At 33.4% G+C, this 14057-nt stretch overlaps 2 long non-coding RNA genes across 3 annotated transcripts; one reads left to right on the forward strand and one right to left on the reverse strand.

Moving 5' to 3' along the window:
• The first annotated feature begins 2758 nt into the window (after nt 1-2758).
• Nucleotides 2759-8881, forward strand: LOC116299482 (uncharacterized). Of its 2 annotated transcripts, none has more exons than XR_004197472.1 (4): nt 2759-2826; nt 6814-6905; nt 8014-8139; nt 8665-8881. It is a non-coding gene; the product is annotated as an uncharacterized LOC116299482 (long non-coding RNA). The 2 variants fall into 2 exon arrangements; XR_004197473.2 differs by lacking the exon at nt 2759-2826 and adding an exon at nt 2957-3172.
• Nucleotides 8882-9280: 399 nt separating this feature from the next.
• Nucleotides 9281-13494, reverse strand: LOC148909622 (uncharacterized). The gene is made up of 2 exons (XR_016120596.1): nt 13428-13494; nt 9281-12839 (listed from the first exon to the last, which is right to left on the reverse strand). It is a non-coding gene; the product is annotated as an uncharacterized LOC148909622 (long non-coding RNA).
• Nucleotides 13495-14057: the final 563 nt, after the last annotated feature.

Raw genomic sequence — 14057 nt, forward strand, 5'->3', positions numbered from 1 at the left:
TAGATGGATTGAATGACTGACTGACTGACTGACTGACTGACTGACTGACTGACTGACTGCCTGACTGACTGACTGACTGACTGACTGACTGACTGACTGACTGCACTGACTGCACTGACTGCACTGACTGCACTGACTGCACTGACTGCACTGACAGACAATTTTATAAAGACAAAAAAATTACATCAACATATTATCAGGTATTTTTCATTTATTGACTCATTTTATGTCATTTTTTTCATTCACAGCTAAGTGATCAGTGTGGTAGGTTTATTACTTTGGTTATAGAGTTATTATCAATAAGGTATGCTTCTTGATTTATATCTTATTAGTTTATCCAGTGTCATTGTGTCATTCTCATGACATATCTTTGATGATGATGATGATGATGATGATGATAGTGTTTATATCTTAATAGTTCACCCAGTGTCATTTTGTCATTCTCATGAGATATCTTTGATGATGATGATGATGATAGTGTTTATATCTTATTAGTTCACCCAGTGTCATTGTGTCATTCTCATGAGATATCTTTGATGATGATGATGATGATGATGATGATAGTGTTTATATCTTAATAGTTCACCCAGTGTCATTGTGTCATTCTCATGATATATCTTTGATGATGATGATGATGATGATGATGATAGTGTTTATATCTTAATAGTTCACCCAGTGTCATTGTGTCATTCTCATGATATATCTTTGATGATGATGATGATGATGATGATGATAGTGTTTATATCTTAATAGTTCACCCAGTGTCATTGTGTCATTCTCATGAGATATCTTTGATGATGATGATGATGATGATGATAGTGTTTATATCTTAATAGTTCACCCAGTGTCATTTTGTCATTCTCATGATATATCTTTGATGATGATGATGATGATGATGATGATAGTGTTTATATCTTAATAGTTCACCCAGTGTCATTGTGTCATTCTCATGATATATCTTTGATGATGATGATGATGATGATGATGATGATAGTGTTTATATCTTAATAGCTCACCCAGTGTCATTGTGTCATTCTCATGAGATATCTTTGATGATGATGATGATGATGATAGTGTTTATATCTTAATAGTTCACCCAGTGTCATTGTGTCATTCTCATGAGATATCTTTGATGATGATGATGATGATGATAGTGTTATATCTTATTAGTTCACCCAGTGTCATTGTGTCATTCTCATGAGATATCTTTGATGATGATGATGATGATGATGATCAGTTCATTTGAGCACTGCCAACACTGATATCTGTGGAGATCAATAAAAACACTAAGCATTGCGTTTTTCATATTGTGAAAACTTGGATTAAGAAAGTTTACTCTTTTCCATTTTTAACTACGTGAATACCAAGCATTTTTTATCTGTGAACTAACGTTTGCGGATGCGATAAACGTAATGCTTAACCTCCCTGAGGTTTAGTATCATTTCAAACTTACAGGAAATAATATAGAATAGCATCCACGTAGTTTGGCTTTGTTGATTTAATTAGTAAGATACGTTACCCTATCCTGAGGAAGTGGTCATAATAGGAGGGTCTATAGTGCATAAAGATATACATGTTCTATTCTCCCAGACTCTTTCTTATTTCCTTATGCTCTCCGATCTCTCTTCCCTGCATGACACCAACACGCACGTCCTATTTGGTGTTAGCGTTGCTACCGTTGCGTTATTAACTCTTGAGCTGCACTGAACTGTAATGGATGACCAACCCATAGGATAGGATAACAATTTGAATGAAAGGAATAAAATAGAATGGAGCAGAAGAGAAGACAAGTAAATAGGATAGGATAGGATAGCAAACTTTCCGTGCGCGCGCGAGGCAAGTTACTGATAAATGCGACAATCAATAGTTTTGTGGGTCACAGATTAGCAGTTTATTACTGTCGTAAAGAACGACATAGCCTGCACAACCTAACACGTAATCTGCATGAGTGTGCGCGCTTTTGTCTTCAAACCTGACCAAACAAACAAATGCTTCTGTTTGATTATTAAGGCGACGTAGATAAGTAGTTTACCGCTCCATTTAGTTGCGCCTTCATCTGCAATGCTCTGCGTTGTCATCGGGTAAAGAAAAGAGACTAGGACTATTAATTAATAACATGAAGATATTGATTCATGGTACATATAAAGATAGGCAGTGTAGTCCTTTGTGTTTATATGTGCATACTATAGCAGGATACTGTAAATAGACATTATATATCTTCACGTATCGTATTGGCATAAGCGGATGAAAGGAGCTGAATAAATGCACAAAAGAAACGTGAGTATTACGTCAATAAAATAAAATAAAAAGATTTTAACATATTACGCTTTTATTTCATTATTGGGAATTTTGCATCTGTACGTTTTGATTTTTATTTCTTTTCTCTTTCTTTCTTTCTTTCTTTCTTTCTTTCTTTCTTTCTTTCTTTCTTTCTTTCTTTCTTTCTTTCTTTCTTTCTTTCTTTCTTTCTGTCGTTCTGTCTGTCGTTCTGTCTGTCTGTCTTTCTCTTTCTCTTTCTCTTTCTCTTTCTCTTTCTCTTTCTCTTTCTCTTTCTCTTTCTCTTTCTCTTTCTCTTTCTCTTTCTCTTTCTCTTTCTCTTTCTCTTTCTCTTTCTGTCTTTCTTTTATTTTATTTTCTTAATTTTTTTCTTCTTACATACCAACACCCCTCCTCCTACCCACCCATTCCATACATCATGTTCGCATTATCTTTGGATCCACCTTTCACTTCTCTGGGTTACTACGTGAGAGTACATATTCGAAGATCATACTATTTGTTCAGGATGAACGTAGGATGATGTTTATCAAACAAAAAGACTCTTATCAGGTTTGTATTCACTCTATTTGAATCTACATCTGAATAAATCTGTTTCATTAGCGCTTTGTTTTCCCTTTGAAATCTAAGAATATGCGATAACAAATAAGTGCGCATATGCGCGTTAGGAATTTCGATGTGCGAAAACAACAAAACTTCATCAAACAAAAGGCTTTTGTTAAAATCCATTTGCGCAAAACGTTTAACTCGAACTATTTTGGTCTCAAGGGAAGCGCGTACGAACGAATTGAACGCGTTATGAAATATTGTCTGAGACGTTGAAGACTCGAATCAGCTTTAAAGCGCTAGAAAAGCAAACGAATAACTGTGTTCTAATTCGTACAAGACAAGGACAAAGGTAATATGAATTCTAAAAATAACCTTGTGTGTAGATGAATAATGTCGACGTCTTGTAGCTTTCCTGAAGTGACCTAGTTGAGTTAGAGTTAGAATAGTTGGGATGCTAGTTGCATTTCAGTACTTGTTTATTTCTTGTAGCCATCCTCAGTGTTCTTTGAGATCGAATCTTATCTATAAGTGAATTGTCTCAAGATTCTATAAATTTTTACATTTGGTATCCATTATTGAAAAAAAATTCTTAAAAAAAAATACCACGCCGTTGACGGTAGTGGGCTTCCTGTGGTGTTTCACTTCGGGACGCAAGCCACAGGAATCCCAAAAAGCCACATATGATACAAAGGATTTTAACGGATTTTTCTAAGTATCCAAAACTTTCTTTTAAAACAAGCACATAAAGTGTTTAAAAAGCTTTTACATAGCTAAGTTTTATTTGAAAAGGTGGTAAAACATTACACAAAATCATGAAAATGCTAGAAATGACATACCGCTGACCAAAACCTTTTTTCCTCAAAAGTTACCACCCCCATAAAATCTTAAATATAGCTGTAATGACAAAAATAACTTCAGAATAATGTTACGTTAATCCTTAGCTTTATAATGAGTTGTGTTTTGTTCGAAAAAACTCGATATTTCGATTTACCAAAATTTGGACCCACTGAAAAAAACACTTTTTTAGGGTTTAAACTTCAAGCAGGTTGTTTTTTTATGAAATAAAGTAAAAAGTCAAATTATAATGACGCACAGATTTAAAGCTTATCTATTGCTTTCTAAAGAGTCTGAAATGTTTTGGATCGAAAGTTTCTTTCTATTTTTATTGAGCTGTTTTTGATGGGTAGAGGCATTTGGGATACCTGTGGCGACATTTTTTTTTTTTTTTTTTTTTTTTTTTTTTTACATCTAATTTTTTATTTATTTATTTTTTACAATATTTTTTACAACATTTATAATTCTTACTTGACAACAATACAAAAAATTTTTTTTTCTTTACAGAGGGTCGTCTAATTTACAATGCTACTAATTTTTTAATTTATTTATTTGAACTATATTTTAGATATCACTATTTCATCCGTTCGATATTCCAATCAACTTACAAAATCACCCTAATCTTTTCATATTTTTTAAAATGCACTAACAATTTCGACCTTTTTTTAGCTACTTCACATTCTAACTTTTCATAATATCTTAAACTTGTTTGAAAATCATTTAACACTGGAATTTTTTGCTTGCTTCTACACTGATACACAACATATTTCCACAAAACAAACAAATAATTGACCAAAACATCTTCACTATTTCCTAATAGAATATTTTCAAAATTTAAGACAGGAAGTACTATTGAAGCCCCTTTTAGCCATTCACAACACTTGAAATAAAAATTTCTAGTTTCAACACACTCTACATAAAAGTGAGACATTGTTTCATTTTCTTCTAAACAAAAACTACATTTTGGAGAATGGACTAGTTTGAAAACATACAATTTCTGATTCAGATATAAGCAATTATTTAAAATTTTATACTGAAAAGCCCTTAATTTTGTATCTATAGTACTTTCGTAAATCCTTGAATAGACCGATGACCAATCAATACCTTCAATTTTCAACTTTTTTCCTATACATTTTTGGGCAGTTGGTTTAAAATCCTTCCATTTGATCAACATCCAATAAATCATTTTTGTGTTTATCTTTTCCACCGGATACCTCTCATATCCCTTACCGATGTAGGTAACTTTCTGCATTGTTTTTAATCTGTCTCTACCCAAACTAATTTGCTGTCTTAGTTTTATTTTCCATTCTTTTGGAATCGCATTTAAAATGGCTCTCCATAATAGATAATCCGCGTCACTCCACCCTTGTTCTTTAGCTTCTTTCCATGTCGGTTCCTTTCCTATCCATACCTGATGCACTGACTTCACACCTTTCATTGCTAGTCTTTTTATAGATATATTTTCAGCATTTACCTTTATCAGTCTATTGAACCAGATTGGTTGTCTTAGAATGTCGTCTTGATTTGTTAAATTAATTTTACTAACTTCTGACCATGCATGAATTATTTCTTTATAAAATTTTGGAATGTATTTTATTTGGGCTAATAAGGCAGCCTGATCTAAATTTTCCTCAAGATATTGTAATCCTCCTATCTGCTCAAAGATTTTCTCACATACTGACCTCCAGTAGACATCTTTTTCACTATTTCTAATCTTTAAAGCCCACCTTATGCGGTTTGCTCCTATCATCGAGTCTAAATCGGGAAGGCGTATTCCCCCTTGATCAAAATCATTTATCAATGTTGTATATTTAATTTTGGGTTTTTTACCGTTCCAGATAAAATTTGCGATTTCATCTTTCACATGTTTTACATAGTGTAGAGGTGCACTTAACACAGAAAGGACATAACACAGTTTACTGATGGCTAAGCTCCTAACAATTACCGCCTTACCATATACAGTTAAATTTCTTTGTCTCCACATATTTAGTGTAGCTTTAAATTTTTCAAAAACTCTATCAAAGTTATTTACTTCCATCCATTCCTGGTTGTGAGAAAAATATACGCCCAAGATTTTTATACCTTCATTATGTAAGTTTACCTTCTTTTCTATTGTAGAGGGCAGCAAATCAATATCTTTCACTTGACCAATCCATCCTACTTCTGATTTTTCTAGATTTAATTCCAAAGAAGAAAATTTTCCAAAATGTTTTAATATTTCCAGGGTATTTTTTAGCGATGGAATATCCTTTAATGTAAAGGATGCATCGTCTGCAAACAAAGCCAATTTTATCTCTTCCAGTGAATTCCTCTGTAACTTAACTCCATGTATATCACAATTACTTCGAACTAGCTCTGCCATTACTTCTATCACCAAAATAAACAAGTAAGGTGAAATAGGGTCACCTTGCTTCGTACCTCTCTCTAATACAAAGAAATCTGTAACATTTCCATTATTTTGAATACAGCTTTTGATATCCGCCAACAAAACTCTAATCCACTGTATGAAATTTTCACCAAAACCGAAATGTTTTAGAGTTGCAAAAATGAAATTATGCTCTACTGAGTCGAAAGCTTTCTGAAAATCTGCAGCGAAAAGTACATAAGAGGCATCATTTTCTACAGCAAATTCAAACAAATCAGCAATATACCTCAAAGGCTCTTCAATATTTCGCCCTTTTACAAAGGCGGCTTGGTTCGGATGAATTAATTTTGGTAGTAATTTCATCATTCTTTCACTGAGTGCTTTACTACATACCTTTACATACCTGTGGCGACATTTTGATTAAGGTAGCAGTTTATGATCTCAGTTTTCGTAGGGAAATAAACGAATTGGGCAAATATTTTTATATATTCATATAGAACAATCAAAAATCCTTCTAACAGAAGTATTTTTGTTGAGAAATAATTCTCCAATTTATTCAGAAGAGATAAATTTAAAAAATGTATATCAAAAATTAAAATCCAAATTTATGATGATTTTTCGCATTTTGCCAAATGCATCCCTGGACAGATATTCAAGTGGTGAAAATTTTGAACTCGAATTAATGACCAAATCTCTCAAATTGCTTCCGCATCCTCCCAGTACTCCTTGTGCAAACCTCCCACTCCTTGGGAAAACACCTTTTTAAATGAATTCATTTTTGGTGTTTTCAGGCTCCATACTAAATGACTGTAGATGTTGTCTGACGAGTTGTTCCTATGATCTACATTGCCGGTAATGTCCATGCTTAGCTGTCCATTTTAAGGTAAGATATTATATAGTTAAAAATTAGACAATAATTTCTTACTTGAAAATTCTCGCACAGTTACTTCACTGCGCACATAAAGCAATACGCTTGTAGTTAAAAATAATCATTGTTTTCATAATATGCAAAAATACTGCACGAGTCTTATGACATACATATACTGTTCAAGAAAGTTACCAGGATTATTATGTTTTAGTCAAAGAATTTCAAATAAAGAAGTTCAATATTATACATAATTATCGAGTGTAATTGTGAAACATTGGGATACCTGTGGTAAGATACTAAAATTTCAGTTAAATTCAATATTAATTTTTCTTTAAAAAAAGGGATATAACAGAAAAGATATGGCTTAATCATCGTAAATTCGTTGTAAAAATTGGAATTCTCTAATGATTTAACTCTTAAATCGTGATCTTAACCTACGACATTGAGCAAAACGTCACCACAGGAAGCCCAAGCGCCTCCACCCGTCAAAAAACGCTTAATAAAAAATGAAAGAAAGCTTCGATCCAAAATCTCTTACACTTGCTATAAAGTACTAAATAAGCTTTAAATCTGTGCCCAAAATGTTTTTAAATATTTTCTTTATTTCATAGAAAACAAGCCGCTTGAAGTTGGAACCCCAAAATAAGCGTTTTTTCGGTTGGTCCAAATTTTCGTAAATCGAAATATTGAGCTTTTCAAAACAAAACACAACTCGTTAGAAAGCTAAAGACCTATCCAACATTGTTCTGAACTTATTTTTTTTGATTAGAATTATATTAAAGATTTTATAGGGGTCGTAATTTTTGAGGAAAATCAGTTTTGGTCAGCGGTATAGCGCTTTTAGCATTTTCCTCTTTTTTGGTTCTTTTTAAACTTCTTTGTCAATAAAACTGCGTCATATGATAGATAGATATATGCATCATATGAGAGCATAAGAAAAGTTTCGAGTTTATTTGGTAATGTGGAGAAAAACGAGTTTAAATACTACACATTTTGGGTATCCTGTGTATTGTATGAAGTGCGAATAACACAGGAGGCCCAGCACGCCACTTTTTAATTAATTTTTTTTTTCTCACTTTTAAATCCCAATTGAGAATAATCCCTTGTTGTTGTTTTTCTATAGGGATTTGGTGTGTTGGAACTGGTTGAGTCCGCCATCTTGAAGTCTTGGTGAATCAAGAAACGAGAAAGAACGCTGAATAAGTCAAGAAATAAGCCGTATTAAGTCCCGTGGATGTCTGGAACAAAGGTAAGTTGAATTATAGACTTGACTGAATATCGGCGAGCACCATAAAACTAAGAAAATGCAGTGAAATGTTATCATTTTCTGTTAGTATTCTGCGTCTGTATATTTCACGATTCAGAATAATCTATTTTCCATAAATGCGTCTTTTTCCTTCATGAAGGCTTCTCAAACGCGCGCAAGATTCTGTTTCATACTTGCTATTTCGACTGTCTTGACTGGCTTTTATTTAAGTATAAAGGGGTTAGCTTAGTTTTAAGGCTAAATTTTTGTTATGACTTTATGCGCATAATTAACAACAAATGCAAACTGAGACCGCAAAACAAAACAACATTCCTAGCACAATTCCCTTTTACTCTGCTCGTAGGTTAACTACTTGCTTACGCCGCGCAAGTTTGCGCGCAATTTTTCTTTCTTCAAGCACAATCTTAAAAAGGTATTTTTCCTTCATGTCAATTAGAATTGCGCATTTCTCATCTTTTTATTAATTTACGGATGCCAAATTGACAATTTTTATATTTTTCTTTATAGGAGGCTTGACGGCAAAGTTTAATATCCCAGAAAGGCGAGACCAATCAAGAAAGACCAAGGAGTTAAATCAACCGTTTTTTGATATTTTCTTATTTTAGATTTCAGTAATACCGTAAACCTCAACGTGAAAAATAAGCCACTACGAAAATGCCCCATGACTTTATTAAAACCAAAAAGGCACGGTAACGTTGGGGTAATATTTAATCCAGGGGTTTTTTTTTTTTTTGGAGGTTTATGGTATGTTTCAATTGTATTTCGTTCTTTTTGAAAATAAATGATTTTTGACTATTTTTCTGTCTATGATATTACATGGAAAACCCTTTTTCAAAGTCACACTTTTTTCCCGCCAAAAAACTTAGAAAATTTTCGGTCACTTCATGCAACTTTATTTAGCGCGCTTCTTTTCGACGTCGCGAATTTTCCCGCCAGAAAAATTAGGAATGTTTGGAGTATTTGCCATAACCCTCTTGGTTACGCCTTTAGTTCCTGAACCTCATGGTCACTTATCAATATTCCTCACGTGCCTATCTTGTCACCTTCACCCGCCCTCCTGATCCCCTTCTTTTGTTCTGCTCATTATCCCATTCTTTCGTTCAGACAACAAACAAGACATTAATTATTTATAAAAATTTTTATTTGCTCATTAATACCACGCATTACAAGCAATATGTTTTAAGGAACATTCAAACCTTTACCCTCAACAATCTCACTGACAGTCTACAGCACAGATACACTGGATACATGGCAAGAGGTAAGTTGAAGGTACAGGTTCAAGTCCCAGGTAAGGTCTAGGTTCTCAAATTGGACAAGCAAGAAAACAGTCACCCACAAGCCAGGATCAAGGTAAGTCAGATATCCACAAACAAGGTAGGGAGGATTGGCTCACAAATTGGCAAAAGAATTCAGAAATTGGCTTTAAAAGTAAAAAAAATTCAAATTGGCCAAAAAAAATATAAAAAAATTCAAATTGGCCAAAAAAAAGAAAAAAAATGTGAAAAAAAGCCATAAATTTTGAAAAAATATATACTAAGTCTTTTTGCAAATTTTTTTGACCCTAGGGTAATTAGACGAAGGACCCTGAGATCAAAAGTTCAAACCTACCCTCCCCTTAAGAAAAAGTGCCCCCCAACAAAGTGTTGAGGGACACCCTTAAGGTTTTGGAATAGCAAGAATTAATGACCTCAGGGACAGACTATTTGATTGGGATTCTAAAGACAGAGGGGTTGCTTGAGTAAAAGACTAGTACAGGATGCTAAAACAAGGCATAAAACTGGTGTTGTCTTTCAAAAAATAAGTGAAACCCTCTCCAAAGCTAGTGTGCTAAACATAAAATGCCGTTTTCTTATTTGGTAACTACTTTCAACACCACCCTTTTTAGCAATTTAACAACAAAATGTTTAGGGATCTAATTCAGGAAAGTCTTTATAATAGACAACACCAGTTTTATGCCTTGTATACAGAATCACTAAGGACTGGTCAACCCAGTGAACTTTTCATGTGGTGTCTGCAATTTTGGTTATAATTTGGAAATAAATTGGCCTCTCAATAAAATGATTTTGGATTTTAAGAAAAAAATTGTTACATGAAAAGTTCAATGTCTTGACTCTATGATCCTTACTGGTACTAGCAGATTAAGACTGTAGAGCAGTTGATATAGGAGTATAATAAAGCATGGCACATGACAAGCCTGGTGTACTCCAGGAATAGAGTAACAAAAGCTGATAAATAGGTTGTCTCAGTAAGGCATGTATGTACCATGTTTATTACAATCCTAAATGAACTGTTTTACATTACAACAAGAGTGACAAATGGTATTATATAATCCTATCAAATTTATTCAATGATGATGAGAATGATATTGTATTTCATTTCTCTTGTATTGATCATGCAGGGAGCGATTGCTTAGTCTTCCTAGCCAAAGGCTCATAATTATGCTTCTGAGATACCAGACTGAACTGGAATTAAGATCAGAGTGATCCAAATCAATGAATATTGTAAGTTCAATTAAAACCGATAATTTATATAACATGCTGACAGATGCCAATCAAATATTTTAGTATAAAGTAGATGCCAATTTGTTTTGTTATGTTTAAGAATACCATTTATCACGCTTGTGTACTTTTACTCAAGCAAGACCTATGTCAGACTATGATATGAACACACCAAGCCACATGGAGTAATATCACCCAAATGAATTAAGGCCGAAATGATATTTTAATTTCTGCATATCAAATGATATCACAACCCAATCAATACAATTTGGAAGGGTATGTCAGACAAATCGATAATTTGGACACAATTTTAGACAAATTTAAACAAAAGCCTGGAAAGTTGGCATAAATCAGTCTGATCAAAATAGGCACCACACAATACAGGATTGATGTGGCCAAGCCAAAATATACAAAATGTACATTCGTAAGATCTAAGCAGACTTATGTGCACAGAATCCATACTTGACCATTGGTGTGTTCAATCACAGTCAATAATGTTTACATTTCACCACTTTAAGAGCACATGAAATAGTTTCTGTAGGAATATTTCATGTTGAACAATGCACAAACATGAGAAGCAATTGCCACATATAAACCTAGTCTGTCTTAACATTGCATGTCATGTCAAAAAAAAATTCAAACTTTTTCAATCTGCTTCTGCTACCTTGAAATGTTCATTTGTCAATGAAGTTATTGAATGAAAAAAGACAGGTTTCAGTTAATTGTTAAACTAAATTGAATCTTTTAATCTTAACAGGATCCTATATGTTGCAATGCTTTCATACTAGTCTTGTGCACACCAAAAGCTATCCATATTCACCTGTACCACAAGAATTTTATCTTAACAAATTTTTCTGTAAAAATTAGAACCAGCATCTTTCAACTAATATTATCCTCAGTGGCTAAGAAATAATAAGAAAAATCCCAATTTAATAGTACTAAACAGCCAGACATTTTAATGATCGAATTGTGAACTGAACCACAATAAGTTTGGTTGAAACAGAGGATGATTAGTGGAAAGAAAACCAGTGAACTGAATTAGCTGATAAACCATGCACTTTGACTTACTGTGAATGTGGATGGAGACCAGGAAGCAGGCAGAAGATCATCATAGCAAAATAAATATATACAGTAATCAAACAGCAATCAACAGCAGACTCTCACTAGATATGATTAGAAATTGAAAAATAGGAGATGAAAGATCAGACAAAACTTGGAAAATCAATGCCAAACAATTATTAATGATAATGATATGTGATTTACATGCAATTCTGATGCAAGTTAGAAATACAGTAGACAGTCTAATCATATAAAGTGAAAGTCTACTGAATCAAATGCAAAGGTAAATCACTGAATTGTGAAAAAGGTTATTTCTTAACTTTGTACACTGATGCAAAAGTGATACCAGGTAGCTTAATTTTGAGCTGAAATTTGAAGGATACGAATTATATAGAAAGGAAAAAAGAAATGTCTCAAATAATTCAAAACAGCAATTTGCAATAATTTGGTGTTTAAAAAAAAGAAAATTTTAAACCATTTTTTGCACAAAACCCAAATGAGTTTTTACGGAAAGCATTTTTGCACAAAATTTAGAAAGAAGCTTTTTCATATACATAAATGATATCATTCAAAACAATGTCAATCAATAGAAAATCAGAGTCAATCAATCAATAGGAAAAAAGACAAGCAAATCAATGTTAATGAAATAAATAATAATGATAATTCCACGGAGCCATGTAGAGCCAAGCCAGCCAGATCTTGTATCCAATGGATATGTGCATAGTTTATCAACATACAGTAAATATATACCAAACAAGTTAAATGAGTAAAGGGTATGGTCACTCCCTTTACAATTTGCTGCTTAAAGTGGTGAAAATGATCTACATACAACGAGTCATTCTATGTAGATAATATTGCATAACTAACAATAATTCTCCATAACAGGGAAAGTGAATATCAGTGTATATTTACCCAGACCAAGTATTAACTAATATTCAATTAGCCCAAGGAGAATTATTGGTTTAGTAGAATCACACAGGTGAAAAACAAAGAAACTAAAAACACAGTAACCTTGTCTTCACCTGGATGATTTTACTTACAATGAACTCTACCACATTATAATCATTATATCTAAGAGGTTCTTCTTCTGGTCTTCTCAGGAGTCTTGGTCGTCTTCATGCTGATCTGAATAAGAAATAACAACACCACTATTAGCATGATGGTTTTAAAGATACACAAGAATATAAAGACCTAGGGGTACCCCCCAGAGGACACTTGTCAACCACACTCCAGTCAGTCTTACTATCTAAATATCTTGCTTCTATACTAAATGTTTTTCGTTTTGTTTTTGTTAATAAATTAGTTAATAAAAAGACTGAATAAAACCAATCGAAACTTATTTAGAAAGAATTTAATTACTGTATTAGCTTGAGAGGGTAGTATTTTAAGCTCAAGTTTTCTTGCATTAAATTTTCAAATTTCAAACACGTGAAAAAAACTAAGGCATTAAATATAAAATAAAACTACTTTCAAGTTCTCTTCCTAAATTTAAAGCCAACTAAGGAAGGTAATTCGTCGTAAAATTATCAACTTTTCTAAGAGTTTAAGCAAAAAAAATACGACCACGTGCAAAAAAACCAAAGAAGGTCAGTAAGAAATGCTTATTTACTACGAGAAAAAACCTAGGAAACCCTCTTAAAAACACTAGAGGGAAAGAAATAACCTTTATCTTTACATTTTGACGGCTTAGTGTAGTTAAGGAGCATTTCTTACCGTAAAATGGCTATTTTTTCACCGCAGCCTTCTTCTTCAATTCTACAATGTCTTCTTCTTCTTGGACAGTAATGACCGCGATGCATGATGGGACCATGTGACATTGGTACACAGGCTACCCAAGAAGTGGAATCTGCAATGTATAACTTTGGCGGAAAGCCCCAATGGAATACCAATGTTTATATGCCGCAAGATGGATAAATAAATAAGATAACATGAATTTATATAAGAATAAGACACAAGAACCTACTGCCTCAAAGACTCCTAAGCTTAGTAAAAAAAATAGAAAAAAGGGAGAAAAAAATCGTCTGTCAGTGAGTGGAAAATGAAAAAAATGAATAAAAATAAAAAGCAATCATTGGATTGACTTAAATTATGCGTATATTAAGGATTATCCACTTTGTACTTACTACGTACCAATCGACCTCTCGGTCTTCTACTTTTAAGTACAAAGTGTGTTTCCTACTGGAAGCGCAGCTTCAGTAGTTGGCTAAAAGAAACGACTAAAACAACATTTTCTGGGGGTGGGGGTGGGGGGGGGGGGGGTAGGGGGCATTCTTTCTATCGTTCGTTCGCCGTTCGCCTTCAACTTACACGCACTGCTTGTATCTCGCGTGCATCTACATCAGG

Source organism: Actinia tenebrosa, unplaced genomic scaffold (assembly GCF_029948245.1).
Source record: "Actinia tenebrosa isolate PJP-AT-01 unplaced genomic scaffold, QUT_ActTen_1.0 PGA_scaffold2__45_contigs__length_23673736, whole genome shotgun sequence".
NCBI classification, from domain to species: Eukaryota; Metazoa; Cnidaria; class Anthozoa; order Actiniaria; family Actiniidae; genus Actinia; species Actinia tenebrosa.